At 35.3% G+C, this 16,971-nt stretch overlaps 1 non-coding gene across 1 annotated transcript; it reads right to left on the minus strand.

Annotated features, from left to right (window-relative positions):
• Positions 1-12,975: 12,975 nt before the first annotated feature.
• Positions 12,976-13,081, minus strand: LOC128032290 (small nucleolar RNA R71). Its single transcript, XR_008188418.1, has one exon. It is a non-coding gene; the product is annotated as a small nucleolar RNA R71 (small nucleolar RNA).
• Positions 13,082-16,971: the final 3,890 nt, after the last annotated feature.

Consider the following 16,971-nt stretch of genomic DNA (forward strand, 5'->3'; position numbering starts at 1 on the left):
TGATTCTAAAATTGCCACGGAGCAATATAAATGGTTGAAATTGTGTCATACACTGGAGCTAGAGAAGCTTCTAGTAGTTAGGAACTTATTTCGATATTATTTAGAAGGGAAAAATCCTAATGGCTGTCAGGCAACTGACTTGATATTTGGAACGGATCCTAAAAGAGTACTAGAATGACGAAAATGTGCAAGTGTACACAATCGTTATCAAGCAATAAAGTGACAAGTTATTGTCGAGTTATCATACCCACATGGACTGTGAAACAAAAATATTTATAAAATGTAAATCAAACACTTTGGTGATGAGAAAAATATTTTGGTTTGAAGAAGTGATGTAAAAACTAAAAATTAACTAAGTAATATAAATAAAAAGTAAAAATTCCAAAGCACGATTTCAAAAAGAGGAGTTTTAATCAATATGACATAATTGTGTTAGCTCGATTACATTCCTTAACTAAGAATTACAAAACCTATGTTCATGTTGTTACGAATATTTTCACGGTAACTTGGTAATTTGTTAATTATCGCAAATACATACTAAATTAGTCAATCTCTTGAAAAATTTTCAATGCCAATTCAAACGATTAATCAATCATCATAAGCACATATAAGATCAAGTGAGGTAGCAATATATTTCTATATTGAAACAATTTAATCACAATAATCTTACAAGTTATGCAAGGATAATGTACCATTTAATACCGTCACTAATTTAACCTTCAACTACCTTAGAAGATTAAACATGCATCAATTAAATATTGTGTCAATTAATTATAATTTCAATACAATTAATAATTAATCCATTCGTTACCTTACATTTTATAATGCAAGTATAACATCAAGATGATTTTTTGAATTGAACAACTTACCAAGGCCTATAATAGCACAAACATGATTTTAATAATTCAAGTGGACATAATACAGCCAATCTAAATGAATTAATTTAAGCCATTTTAATTTGAACAAGAACAACAAAAAAAATTATTCATATTCATGATCACAACATAAAGAAGAAAATTAAAAAGAAGGGAACTAGGAAGCAAATCTAGTATTTCTCTGAAGCCAGACTAGTGCGGTCCTCTTCTTCTCTGCTTGTTTTGTTGAACCAAGGCCTCTATGAATAATTGAATGATGCTATTCCAATGTTGAAGAAGGCTATTTTTCAAGAGGGAAATCGAAAAGGGAAATGGGAAAATAAGAAAGGGAATGGAAGAGAGAAAGTGAGTGAAATAGAGAGAGATGTGTAGGAATGAATGGTGTCTTGACTGAGGTAGCAAAGGTGGCTATTTATAGGTGTGAATTGCTACTGAAAATAGAAAATAATTAGTAGCCATACACTCTTCCTTGGTTGGCCATACAACAAGCTAGTTTGAATGTTTCAAACTTTGCTAAATTTAGCTTGGGACAAATCTTCAAAGGCAGAAAAAGTGGAGGGATTTGAATGGAGTTTAAGGAAACTTTGAGGGATATTTTGCAAGAATAAAAATTAGAAAAATTCATGTGATTGAGTTAGCTTGTTGGACGGTTGGGCTGCCAATTTGCTTGTTGGATCAGTCTTTAATGCTTAGCACACTAGGCCACTTTCTCCTTCAAGCTTTATATTAATTTTTAACCAAATTAACTTTGGATAAAAATGTAATATAAATTACATAAAATAATCATAATCTGGACCGTCCTTGGTTGGAAAAATATTCAGCTTTGCTCTTAGTTCACTTGATGCAAAAATTTATCCTACGGTTTGTCGCGTGTAAATAACTAATGCAATTGTGTAAGTGTACACATCGTTCAAGTAATAAAGTGATAAGTAAGTATCGTTTCCACAGGGATCGAAAATTGATAAGAAATTTAGTAAGTTATTATAATCCTATTGACTATACTGAATAACATGAAATACTCTCAAGTTGAATAAGATGTTTGTATAATGAATTAATGAAATAAAATGCTAAAAACAAAGAATTGATATTGCAAGTAAAATGCTATGGCAAATTACAGAGAAAAGCAAGAGTATTTTTGTTATTGAATGAATCGGGCTAGAATTGTTCGGGTGAAATGTTCATATCAAAATACTGCCATGGAAAAATATTGTCTAATCAACTGCTCAGAGAGTCACTACTGTAATCTGCCTCTTTCGATAGCTAGTGATGGTACTAGAAAGAACATATGTGTTCTCCCTACTTATTGGTTAATTTGTCCCCATTTAGTTATCTTTAGCACATATTTTAACATTTTCAGTTAAGTAAATTTCATTTTATAACTTAGTGGATTTTAGTCTCTTTATCCTTAATTTTTGTCATGTTTTGGTACCGATGTCATTGCACGAGTATTGCCAGATTGCACCCAGAATTGTCGCCGCACCTGACAGTTACCCGAATAAGAAAAAAATGTGTGAGCTGTCTAGTTTGGTACAACCAACTTGTACGTACAGAGGCAGCATGATTATGATGAAAGGACACCTGTGCTATTTGGAAGAATATAAAAATATTCATGTGAAAAGGGAAAAAATAGACTTTTTGGGGGGTATTATCTTCTTCAACCTATTCAACCTATCTTTTGAAGCTTTTTGGCTATGGCAACTTAAGTCTCCTACGGGTAAACTGATGTGAAAGGGACGCAGATCAGCTCTTGACGAGGAGCCCTGAGTGTGACACAAGAGGGAATGGAGAGATTCAAGTTGAGATTGTCTACGAATAGTATTGTCCACTTGTTTCTTTTATAATTAAAGGTATAAAAATGGCTTCCTTCCCTTTTCTCTCTAGCCTTTAAGGATTTTTACTTAGTCTCCCAAGTGGAGGTAGAGTCAGTGAGCTTTTGGTTCTGGCAGAAAGTGGCCTCATGTAGTAGGCAGAACTAGATAAGTGTTTGTTCTACCGAATAAATGGTCTTATCAAATTCTACCCATTTACACTAGTGTTCATTATAGACTTCCTAGAGCGCCCAGCCAAGAAGTGGCTTATGAACACTAGAGGCGGAGGAAAAAGGGTAGAAAACAATTAGTGGCTGACAGATTTTACCCTAGAGGACAACCCAAATAAAAAAGGCAAGAAAACAGGGAGAGAAAGAGACGAAAATTTTTCTAAGCTTGGACAGAGGTCTCATGGCGGCAAGAATGGCAAGTTGAGCTGACCGTGAACTTCGGTGAAGACGAGGAAGAGGATGTTGATTTGGAGGGAGTGGAGTTTTGAAACCCAGATTTCTTCCTCTACATGTTATTCCAATTCGTCTATTCTAAACTAATATTTTAGGATATTGATGATGCAAAAACAACTTGAATTTGTGTAGCCCAACGATGAGCTAACTTAATACGACTCAGTTTGCTTTGGATGATGTTTTAACTTCAATTAATATTTATGGACTAATATGGTTCATATAACTTCTTTACCCAATGGTTGTTTTTGTTTAAATGCTTATGAGAGTGTTGATGAATGCTCAATAAGTCTTAAGGTAGCTTGACACCTACGGGATTAGGTTACTTGGACCGTAGTTGGGTAATATGAGCCTTTCCTTATACGATTTAGAGGGGTTGAGCTTCATTAGTAGTTTCTAATCCCGAGCCTATAAACATATAGTGCCCTAGGGGTGAGTAACCTTAGGTCTTAGATAAACAATATTCGTACCTAATGAATAGTAAGTTTGCCATAGTTTTGCCACGGAATTGTTCATGAGTTAGAACAGATCCCTTAGTAATCCCAGCCTTCACGACCAATATTCCAACCTTGCTAAAGTCCTTCGTACTCTTGTTTGATTTGTTGCAATGGTAATCTCTGCTAGTATACTGTACGAGTATGCCCAAAGATCAATCATGACATGGTTGTAATAACATACTTGATTTACCATGTTTATTAATATAAGGCGTTGCCATTATTATTTTAGTTTCTTTTCTGTGTGTATAAATAAACTGTTTTATAATAATGTCCTGAGAATAATATGATTATTCTTAAAAGATCATTACTCAAGTATTTTTGTTGACTAGGACAACAATAATGCATTAAGACTAACATGTAGTTGATTGATGATAAAGAGTTGTCATTGATATGGAGTGTCAAAATCAATGCATGAATATGTGTGTTAGAGAACAACATATTGGATTCACCTGCTATGAGTATGTTTCTTAGATTATTATGTAATTGTCACAATAGTATTCATAGTGATTAATATGTATATGATCCTCAGACTTGAGATCATCATTATCCTAACATCATGAGTTGTAAATTTTGATACAGTCAAACGTACTCCGTAACTGGTTGATCTATAAAGGCTGATGTTGTATATACCACAACCTATGTAGAGGGATATGGTTGATCAATATAGGATAAGTCCCTCCTATATAATGGGGGTAATATCTTAGGTCACTTGATTGAGTGAGACTGGAAATGCATGACCATGATCAAATAAGATGATATGAGATGTCATACTTATTTATATATCGTAGTCTACTCAAGATATCAAGGAACATGGGATGGACTTTGTAAGTGTGACTATACCATGACTTGTGTCCATTCCAGTGATAAAGGACTTAAGGATTAATGCATGAAAGGTTAATCACAAAAAGGTTATGTCGAATCATGACTTCTTGTAACTTAGGTAGCAATGATGCATTGCTAGATGCCAGTCATTGTTTGTAACATTAGAATCGTTCTAGTATTACTACTAACGTTACAAGAACCTACAGGGTCACACACTATGGTTGAAATGAACAGAATAAAACATATTTGGTATTGTGTTTGGTTGTCACATGAATTAAATTAATTATAGAATTAATTTAATTGGGCAATCAAATATCGAACATATTATATGTACAAGGATGTTGTACACATAATCAGAACATAATTCTATTAATATATGAATTTGGTTCGTATATAAATTTAAATAAATATAGTTTACCGAAATGCTTGTTATAATTAATGTAATTATAATTTTTGGTGAAAAAATTATTATATTTATTTATTTTTAATTATGATTCTTATGTTCGGATAAAAATATTATGAATTATGATTCATTATATATATACCAATTATAAAATGGTGATATATAAAGGGTTTTCAAAAACCCTAAAAAAAAAAACCTGAAAACTTTGCTTGTGAGGTCTTGCAGCTGTCAAGCAAAGAATTCTCCAAAAAAAAACAGCTTTGGAGATATTTTCCATTCATTGTCAAACTGGGTGGATTACGTATAGGTCAGAATCATAAAAGGTTGCGGCTTGGTTCTATAGTAGATCAGGATTCTTGTTGCCGAGGCATCGCTGTCTACTCAGATTGAAGTTTCGGTAATTTCAAAACCATTATTTCACCCTGATTCGTTCCTCATACATGGATCCATGGGTTAAATCACTGAAATTATTATTTTTATTATTTTTTGCTACGCCATGGGGGTACCGGTGATCCTACAGTGGTATTAGAGCCATTTGTGTGATACAAACTTGGCTTTAAATACTTGGGTGATGCAATTGTATAAGTTGCATGCTTTAATTTTTATTACGTTTTCGACTATTTAAATCGGCCAAGCATAACCAGATAACTGTTCCTTTTGATAATTGATTAAATGTTAATAATGGGTTGTGGCCTATTTGGTTTTATTCCATTACTGTTAACTGTTAACAAATCTGTAATGATACGACGGTGGTATTTACAATTTCCAGTAAGAGTTAACTGGTTAATGGACCAAGGGTTGTTCCAGTATGAAACTTCAAGGATTAAAATCCTGAAAACATGATTTTGTTGATAAAAGTTATCAAATCGTGAGGTTTCATTTGGTAGGGTGCGCGGTTCGTCATGGGCTCACTGCACTTTGGTTCATCTTTATGGGGCTTCGGCTATTACCCTAGTTCCGCCTGCTTCCTTTGGCTGCCTTAGATCCCAATCTTCTTACAGTATGTTTTATAATAAAAAAAACTTGGTGGGCCATAAAAGGTTAAAAGGATATTTTATAATTCACCTTAGCAAAACATTGAATTATGTATGCTATTTTTGACATGCACGGTGTTTGAAATGCATAGTTATAGCTTGATGAACCATTTGATAAAAGGTTGTAATTTTTATAAATACGACCTGTTTGTCGTGCCTTACTACTATTCTCTTGTATTTCTCTTCTCATCTTACTCCCTCGTATGTAAAACGAGTTTCTGCATATTGTAATTTGCAAGAGTTGCTGTGGGCTAGACGAGAAGGAAGATGGGCCAACTAGTGTGGACCGATAGCTTCTGAAATGGCTTACACCTTTAGGTTTCCTTTGGTTCTCCCATTGTCTTGGATTGAACCACCTTAGTTTATGGGCTATAACTATTGCATTTATTTATTGCTTTATTTATTCATGTATGAGATGCTATGGATGTCTAAAGCATGCCAATTTTATATATATTAAAATTTGATAATAATAAGCCCCATTAATTGATGAGATCAATTAAAAGACTAAAAGGACTAAAGTAGACCATAATTGGTGAGATGCAACAACCTTAATAAAATCCCTCTATGAAAATATAAAGTCAACATAGCATTCCAATTTTTCCCTCGTTAAGGCCTCAATCAATACTGTGTAGGTTCTGCCAAAGCGAAGTACTAGTATTTATCTTGGTTAAACGCGAAGAATAAAAAAGTGATATTCGCTGGTTAAAAATTGGTTAATGACTTAACTAGGTTACTCTAATAGGATTAGAAACCTAGAGGCAAGTAATTTGTATAAATCATAAGATGATTAGAACAAGAGTTCTTCACCACATATGATGTAATTAGAAAGTGTTGCTTACCTAAATAACATAATCTTGAGAGTAAGCCAAAGCTTACTTAAGAGGAGGTGAAATATGGATCCTTAACCCGCTAGAAATTAATATACGAGGGTTGTTAATTTTGAAATAAAATAGTGGGAACATCTTTTAATAAAGTCCTATTAATGATTGATATAAAATTTGTAAATTTACTCAGACACCTATTTTATAGTTATAGATATATTATGGTTGCAAACACTAATACATTCTCATTGCGATCAGTCCTTGAGAAGGACAAATTGAATGGTTTGAACTTCCTTGACTGGTTCCGTAACCTGAGGATTGTCTTCAAACAAGAACGAAAATTATATGTCATTGAACAACCACTTCCTAATGAACCACCCGCTAATGCCTCGAGGGATGATAGAGATGTTTACAGGAAGCATCTCGATGACATGGTAGACGTTAGATGTCTTATGCTTGCCACAATGAAACCTGAGCTTCAGAAGCAACATGAGGACATGGTTGCTTATGATATGATCAAGCACCTGAAAGAACTTTATTAGGGGCAAGCACGGCATGAGAGGTTCAATACCTCTAAGGCCCTATTCCAATGTAAACTGCCTGAAGGAAGCACAGTAGGACCTCATGTCCTTAAGATGATTGGCTATAATGAAAGCATGTCTAAGCTTGGGTTTCCATTGAGCCAAGAGTTGGCCACTGATGTTATTCTGCAATCGTTGCAGGATAGCTATAGCCAGTTTGTCCTCAATTTTAATATGAATAAAATTGACTAGACTCTGCCACAGTTGCTCAGTATGTTACGAACTGCTGAAGGCAACATGAAAAAGGTTGGACCTAAGCCCATACTGATGGTCCGTAACAACAAGGCAAGGAAAAGGCCAAAGTTCAGACAAAGCCCAAGGGAAAAGGTATGCCCAAGCATGGAAAAGGAAAGGCTGCACTGAAACCTAAAGGTGGGGTGTCTAAGGAAGGAAACTGCTTTCATTAAGGTGTGACTGCACATTGGAAGCAGAACTGCCCTATCTATCTTGAGGAAGTCAAGAAGGCCAAAACAAGCGGAACATCTACTTCAGGTATTTATGTTATTGATATTAATTTATCAACTACTACTTCTTGGGTATTAGATACTAGTTGTGGTTCTCATATTTGTACTTCTGTACAAAGACTGCAAAGGAGTAGGACTTTGGCTAGAGGAGATGTGGACCTGCGAGTTGGAAATGGAGCAAAAGTTGTTGCATTAGCTGTGGGAACATGTAATTTATCTTTGCCTAGTGGAATTGATTTATGTTTAGAGGATTGTTATTTTGTGCCCAGTTTGACTAAAATCATTATTTCAATTTCTTGTTTAGACAAAATTGGTTTTGAGATAATTATTAAAAATAATTGTTGTTCCTTTTATCTCAATAATGTTTTCTATGGTTTAACACAATTGATTAATGGCCTCTATATTTTAGATCAAATGAATCCCATTTACAACATAAATACTAAAAGATCTAAAATAAATTACTCAAATCAAAGTTATCTATGGCATTGTCATGTGGGCCACATAACTGAGAAACGCATATCCAAACTCCATAAAGATGGTCTCTTGGATTCATTTGTTTTTGAACAATTTGAAGTATGTGAATCTTGCTTATTGGGAAAAATGACTAAATCTCGTTTTACTGGTAAAAATGAACAAGCTAGTGATTTATTGGGCCTAATACATTTTGATGTATGTGGACCAATAAATACACAGGCTAGAGGTGGATTTCACTACTTCATTATTTTCACTGATGATTTCAGTAGATATGGGTATGTTTATCTCATGCGCCATAAGTCTGAGTCCCTTAAAAAGTTCAAGGAATTCAAAAATGAAGTACAAAATCAACTAGGCAAAACTATCAAGACACTTCGATCTGATCGAGGTGGAGAGTATTTAAGCCTAGAGTTTGATGATCTTTTGAAGGAATGTGGGATTGTCTCACAACTTACTCCTCCTGGTACTCCTCAATGGAATGGAGTTTCTGGGAGAAGAAATCAAACTTTGTTAGACATGGTTCAATCCATAATGAGTCATGATGATCTACTGACTTCATTTTAGGGACATGCACTTGAGACAACTGCTATAGAAACACAACCACCGCGCAGATCATTAAGAGAATGCCATGCACTTGAGAGATAATGGATTTCTCATTACAACGCATGGTGACATTCTTCTTATAGATCAAGATGAGCCTAGGACTTATCAAGAAGCGGTGACGAGCCCAAACTCTGAGAAATGGCTTGAGGCCATGAGATCTAAGATGGATTCTATGTATAAAAACAAGGTATGGACTTTGATTGACCCACCCGAAGGGGTTAAACCTATACGGTGCAAGTGGGTTTCAAAAAGAAAACCGACATGGATTGTAATGTACAAACATACAAGGGGCGATTAGTCGCTAAAGGTTTTTGCCAAATTTATGATGTTGGCTATGATGAAACCTTTTCCCCTGTAGCTATGTTTAAATCCATCAGGATCTTGCTCACTATAGCTGCATTTCATGACTATGAAATTTGGCAGATGGACGTCAAAATAGCTTTTCTTAACGAGAAACTTGAAGAGGATGTGTATATGACACAACCTGAAGGTTTTATCAATCCAAAGGATGCTAGAAAGATATGTAAGCTACAAAGATTCATTTATGGATTAAAGCAAGCTTCTCGAAGTTGGAATCTTTGTTTTAGCGATGCAATCAAAGAGTTTAGTTTTATCAAAAATGAAGCTGAGCCATGTGTTTACAAGAAAGTTAGTGGGAGCACTATGACATTCTTGGTATTGTATGTGGATGACATACTTATCATGGGAAATGACATACCTACCTTGCAGTCTATTAAGACTTGGTTAGGAAGTTGTTTTTCTATGAAGGAATTGGGTGAAGCCATTTACATCTTAGGAGTCAAGATCTATAGAGATAGATCAAGACGACTACTAGGTCTAAGCCAAAGTACATACATAGATAAAGTACTAAAAAGGTTCAGTATGGAAGAATCTAATAGAGAATTCCTACCTATGAGACATGGTATTTCACTCTCGAAGGAAATGTGTCCTTCAACTCCACAAGAGAGAGAACGCATGAGTAAAATTCCATATGCTTCCGCTGTTATGTACCCATCCAGATGTCTCATATTCCTTAAGTATGACGAGTAGGTACCAAGTAGATCCCGGTGAAGGTCACTGGACCACAGTCAAGAATATCCTTAAGTACTTAAGAAGAACTAAGGATACGTTCCTAATATATGGAGGTGAGGAAGAGTTAAGTGTAAAAGGTTACACTGATGCCAGCTTCCAAACTGACAAGGACGATTCTCGATAAAATCAGGTTTTGTGTTTTGCCTTAATGGTGGTACTGTGAGCTAGAAGAGTTCAAAGTAAAGTACAATAGTCGATTCTACAATAGAGGCCGAGTATATTGCAACCAGTGAGGTAGCAAAGGAAGCGTTTTGGAACAAGAATTTCATTATTGAACTAAGGGTTGTGCCTAGCATATTAGATGCTATAGAACTCTGATGTGATAATAATGGAACCATTGCACAAGCTAAAGAACCCAGATCTCACCAGCGATCCAAACATATACTTAGGCGCTACCATCTTATTCGAGAGATTCTCAATCAAGGGGATGTAGCGATATGCAGAGTACCTGCAGATGATAACATTGCTGATCCCCTGACCAAGCCTCTGACACAGCAGAAGCATGATCGTCACACTAAGTCGCTTGGTATTATATATATGAGTGATTGGTCTTAGTGCTAGTGGGAGATTGTAAGAGTATGCCCAAAGATCAATCATGAGATGGTTGTAATAACATATTTGATTTACCATGTTTATTAATATAAGGCATTGCTATTATTATATCAGTTTCTTTTTGTGTGTATAAATAAACTATTTTATAATAATGTCCTGAGAATAATATGATTATTCTTAAAAGATCCTTAGTCAAGTATTATTGTTAACTAGGACAATAATAATGCATTAAGACTAACATGTAGTTGATTGATGATAAAGAGTTGCCATTGATATGGAGTGCAAAAATCAATGGATGAATATATGTGTTAGAGAACAACATATTAGACTAACCCACTATGAGTATGTTTCTTGGATTATTATGTAATTGTCACAACATTACTCATACTTATTAATATGTATATGATCCTTAGACTTGAGATCATCATTATCCCAACATCGTGAGTTATATATTTTGATACAGTCAAACGTACATCGTAACTGGTTGTTTTATAAAGGCCGATGTTGTATATACCACAACCTATGTAGAGGGATATGGTTAATCAATATAAGATAAGTCCCTCCCACATAATGGGAGTATTATCTTAGACCACTTGATTGAGTGAGACTAGAAATGCATGGCCATGCTCAAATAAGTTGATATGAGATGTCATACTTATTTATATATCATAGTCTACTCAAGATATCAAGGAACATGGGATGGACTATGCAAGTGTGACTATTCCATGACTTGTGTCTATTCCAGTGATAAAGGACTTAAGGATTAATGCATGAAAGGTTAATCGCAAAAAGATTTTGTCGAATCATGACTTCTTGTAACTTAGGTAGCAATGATGCATTGCTAGATGCCAGTCATTGTTTGTAACATTAAAATCGTTCTAGTATTACTGCTAACATTACAAGAACCTACAAGGTCACACACTATGGTTGAAATGAACAGAATAAAACATAGTTGGTATTGTGTTTGGGTGTCACATGAATTAAATTAATTATAGAATTAATTTAATTGGGAAATCAAATATCGAACATATTATATGCACAAGGATGTTGTACACATAATGAGAACATAGTTCTATTAATATATGAATTTGATTAGTATATAAATTTAAACAAATATAGTTTACCAAATCCTTGTTATAATTAATGTAATTATAATTTTTGGTTAAAAACTTTAATATATTTATTTATTTCTAATTATGATTATTATGTTCGATAAAAATTTTATGAATTATGATTCATTATATATATACCAATTATAAAAGAGTGATATATAGAGTTTTCAAAAACCCTAAAAAAAAAGAAAACCTGAAAACTTTGCCTGTGAGGTATAGCAGCCGTCAAGCAAAGAATTCTCTAAAAAAATAGTTTTGGAGATTTCTTCCATTCATTGTCAAACTGGGTGGATTACGTACAGGTTAGAATCATAAAAGGTTGCGGCTTGGTTTGCCGAGGAGTTGCTGTCTACTCAGATTGAAGTTTTGATAATTTCGAAACCATTATTTCACCCCAATTCGTTCCTCGCACATGGATCCATGGGTTGGATCACCAGAATTAATTTTTTATTAATTTTTGCTGCGGCATAGGGGTACTGGCGATCCTACATATGCTCCATTACTCTCACTTCTAATGCGTTAATCCCATTTTAATTTCACTAAACATCATTTGATACATTTATCTTTTCTATTCAACTGTGATAACTTTGACAAAGAGCACTCATCCAATCCTCGTGGGAACGACACTCACTCATCACTTTATTACTTGATTCGACGTGTACACTTGCACAATTCGCACATCATATTCACATGCGACAAGTTTTTTGTGACATTGCTGGGCATTGGAAATTGGTAATTTTAGTTTTTGTTATTGCAATTTTATAGTTTTAGTTCCTAATTTGTTTGTTTTGTGATCTCGACAAGTCTGTTACTAACCATATGCGTAGAGGCATTCTTGTTGAAGAACTCTATCCCTTAGATCCAGAAATTGAAAGGACCTTGCTAGGAAGGAGAAGAGAACAAAGAGCAAGGAATCAAGATAGTAACAATCCACCTGCTTGAATGAAAAACTTAATGTGAGAGCTCCGAATGTTAATCCTCCTATTGCTCAAATGTATGATGATCGGGATGGGCCAATTTGAGAGCATGTAGTGCCTATCATAGAGAACTTTAATCCTGGAATAGTCAGGCAACAAATTCAAGCTCCTCGTTTTAAATTGAAACCTATAATGTTTCAGATACTTCAATCAATTGGTCAGTTTGGTGGTTTGCCAACTAACGATCCCAGATTGTACTTGAGACATTTCTTGGAGGTTTGTGATTCTTTCAGCTAGTAGGGTATCCTTGAAGAAGCCTTAAAACTCAAATTGCTTCCCTATCCATTAAGAGATCGTGCTAGAACATGGCTCAACACTTTACCATCTGGAACAGTAGAATCATGGAATGATCTCTGTCATATATTTCTACTGTGATATAACCCACAAAATATGAATTCCAAACTAAGAAATGATATAACATCCTCCAAGAAACTAGAGGATGAAACACTGTATGAAGCATGGGAAAGGTTCAAAGACTTGCTTAGGAAAGTCCTATGCATGGATTTCAACATTGGACCCAAATAGAGATGTTCTACAATGGCTTAAATGCACTGACACGAATGGTGGTTGATGCTTCAACTAATGGAACTTTGTTAGATAATTCTTACAATGAAGCCTATAAGATTTTGGAGGGAAATGCCAATAATGATTAACAATACCCCACAACAAGAGTTGGAACTAGTAGGAGAGTGGCTGCATCATTGGAACTTGATACTACTACCTCACTTACTACTCAGGTACCTTCTTTAGCCAACATGATAAAGACCATGCAGAAGCCTAGTGATGTGAAAGAGTTGAAAACAACAATGGTATCTTGTGTTTATTGTGGTGAGGATCACGTGTTTGAAGAGTGTCCCTCAAACCCAACATCTATCTACTATATGGGCAACTGTAATAAGAACAACAATCCTTATTCCAAAATGTATAACCCTGGTTGGAAACAACACCCAAATTTTGGACGGAACAATCAATGAGTTGGAAATTGTAACACGGCTATTAGACCAAATACCATAAATGTTCCACCTGGTTTCAATCAGTATATACTACCTCAAGAGTGAGTTCAACAAGGACAATTATCATCTCCTTCCCCATCTATTGAGTCTCTACTAAATGAGTATATGTCCAGGAAAGATGATGTGATTTAGAGCAAAGAATCATCATTACGAGCTTTAGATAATCAAGTAGGAAAGATAGCTAATGCTTTGAACTCAAGAACACAAGGAACTTTGCCTAGTGATACCGAGAATGCAAGACCACATGGGAAAAAAATTGTAAAGCAATCACTCTTAGAAGTGGCACACAACTAGATAGAGTTTTCAAGAATGTTGTTCCTGAATTAGTGAATATAGAAAAAATTACAAGAAAAACACTTCAACAACCCAAGAAGAGCACCACAACTGAGAAAACTGGACCAATATATGCTGAAGCAAACTTAGATAACACTGCTGAACATAATGCCCAAGCAAAATCATCATTACAACCTAAAGTTTGCCCACCTGCCAATTTTCCTAACATTTTCAAAATCACAAACAAGACCAACATTTTCGGCAATTCTTGGATGTCCTTAAGCAACTTCATATCAATATACCTTTGGTCGAAGCCTTGGAGCAAATGCCTAACTATGTCAAGTTTATGAAAGACATACTTCCAAAGAAAAGATAATTGGGAGAATTTGAAATAGTCTCACTCAATAAATGGTGCACTACATGTTGACAAATAAATTGCCTCCAAAGGTGAAGGACCCAAGAAGCTTCACAATACCTTGCTCAATTGGAAACCAATATGTTGGGAAGGCCTTGAGTGATTTAGGAGCGAGCATAAATCTTATGCCGATGTCTGTGTTCAAAAAGGTGGGAATTGGTGAAGTAAGACCTACCACTATAACCTTACAATTGGTAGATCGATCATATGCACACCTAGAAGGTAAAATCAAGGATTTCCTGGTAAGGTTAGATAAACTCATTTTTCCTGATGATTTCATTGTGTTAGACGTAAAGCTAACAAAGATGTGCCTATTGTTTTGGGTAAAACTTTCCTTGCAACAGGTAGGACTGTGATTGATGTTCAAAAGGGATAATTAACTATGAGGGTGAACAATAAACATATCATTTTTAATGTTTTCAAGGCTATAAAATGTGTTGATTATATCAAAGAGTGCCATGTTGTCAGTTTGTTAGATTCTTTTGTGGAAGTGGAATTTGAGAAAGAATACCATGAAAAAGAGCATAGTGAATCAGATTCAGTTGATATTGATGATGAAGAGCCATTAGGAGACCACAACGAGTTGCTAGAACCCAAACTAATTGTTGATAGACTTGTAAAGAGGTTTGACACATTAGATTTATCTGCTCAAACTTTCAGCCTTTCTAAATTGTCCATAGAAGAACCACCTACCTTAGCATTAAAACGTCTACCTTCACAGTTAAAGTACGCATATTTAGGAAAGGATAACATGTAACGCCCCAAAAATCTAAGTCTTTAATTTTTGCATGTTTTGACACAAATTGCTTGTTTGCTTTAATGGCTAAGTGATTTGAGTGTGTATGGGAGTGTTTGAGAAGCCTGGGTTCAAGTCTTTGCCTTGGCAGAATTTTTAGTTTTTCTTTTAAACAAATTTGGGCATAGACATATAGGCCTTATAAATATTAGTGTGGGTTTTATGTCACAAAAAGAGCTTGTGGTCAAGTGGCAAGGTGGCATGTTGTCTAACTAAGAGGTCTGAGGTTCAAGTCCTGGGTTGTCCAGTAGAATATTTATTTTGCTGCTTGAGCTATGTAGGTAGTGAAGTTGGATTGAAACACAGCTAAGGGGAGTTTGAATGAAGTTTGAATAGAGTTGTTGGGGGAGTTTCGAGAGAAATTGGTGGAGTGATTCAAGGAGGGATAAGGGGAGAGATTTTAGGAGAAAATCAATGAGTTGTTTGTGAGGAGAGTTGTGCTGTTTTGGGAAAACTCTAGCTATAGGTTTCGGTTGGGGGTTTTCTTGTGCCGAATTTGGTTAGTAGGTACTGAGGTAATCAGTTTTTGAAGTTGTTTTCTTTCTGTCAGATTTGGGTTCGGTCAGTTTCGCGTTCTTGTCTTTTTGCTTTTGGGTGCCAATTTTTGCTAAGACTTTGTGTTTCTCTTGGGTGTCTTTGATATCTTTTTCTACTCATCTCTTTTTCTTTTTCTGTGGTGGCCGAATAATTGTGGTTGCCCTTTGTCAAATACACTTTCCTCTTCCCTCTTCTCTTGTTGCTGAATTTCCCTTCTCTTTTCTCCTCATCTATTCTCTGTGGGCCGAATCTCTTTCTCTTCCCCTTTTCTTCCTTGAGCGAATAACCTTTTCTTTTTGTCTTTGATTTCTACTTCCTATTATTTTCTTTTTGATCGAGAGCTATCCCCCTTTATTATCTGTGGTTCAACTGTATATACTCTTCTCTGTCGATTCGAACTCCTCGAGGATTGAGAGAGTATCAAGTATTATCAAGTCGTTGAAACCATTCTCTCTTCTCCCGATCTAAGGCAGGTATGTGGGCTAGCATTCTAGGGGTAGTCCGAATACTAGCTGTATTTCTGTAAGTTTTCATGAAGTGGATTTAAACCACATGATTAAACAATCTTGTCTAATAAATTCGTTTGCAATGCAGATATCCGTCAAGAAGATTCTAGTCAACCTTCGTCAGTGGTATAGGTGGGCTAAGCCACTTTTGACAGGCAAGGCAAATATTAATTTAGTTTTGGTTAAGATGTAAAGAAGGAGTTTAACACTATTTTTTAGCGACTAATGGAGAACTTGTATGAATGTAGATTTTGGGTGCTCGTGGATCTTAGTGCGTTTTCACAATCAGGTGTGTAATCGTCCCACTGCAACCGTAGATCGGTGAAAAGCCAAAATGCCGTAGATACGACTTTTGAGACCACACGGGCGTACGATCGCTTGAGTGGTAAGCCCAACTTGCGATTCATGGGTAAAATGACAAAAATACCCCCGAAGGGTAAAATGACCAAAATACCCCCGAAGGGTAAAATGATAGAAATATCCTTGAAGGGTAAAATGATTGAAATACCCTAGAGGGTAAAATGACTAAAATACCCCTAAAGGGTAAAATGACCGAAATTCCCTTGGAGGTTTAAATGACCGAAATACCCCCGAAGGGTAAAATTACTAAAATACCTTTAAAGGATAAAATGATTGAAATTACCTCGGAGGGTAAAATGACTGAAATACCCCTGAAAGGTAAAATGACTAAAATACCCCCATAAGGTAAAATGACTGTTATACCCTTAGGAGATCAAATGATCGTTATAACCTTATGATATGTATGGATGATTTGTTTTATGATATAAATATGACTATTACTGAGTATGACGTTCTGCATTCACGTATGATTTATGACATGACATATTGCATGGG

Source organism: Gossypium raimondii, chromosome 8, assembly GCF_025698545.1.
Source record: "Gossypium raimondii isolate GPD5lz chromosome 8, ASM2569854v1, whole genome shotgun sequence".
NCBI classification, from domain to species: domain Eukaryota; kingdom Viridiplantae; phylum Streptophyta; class Magnoliopsida; order Malvales; family Malvaceae; genus Gossypium; species Gossypium raimondii.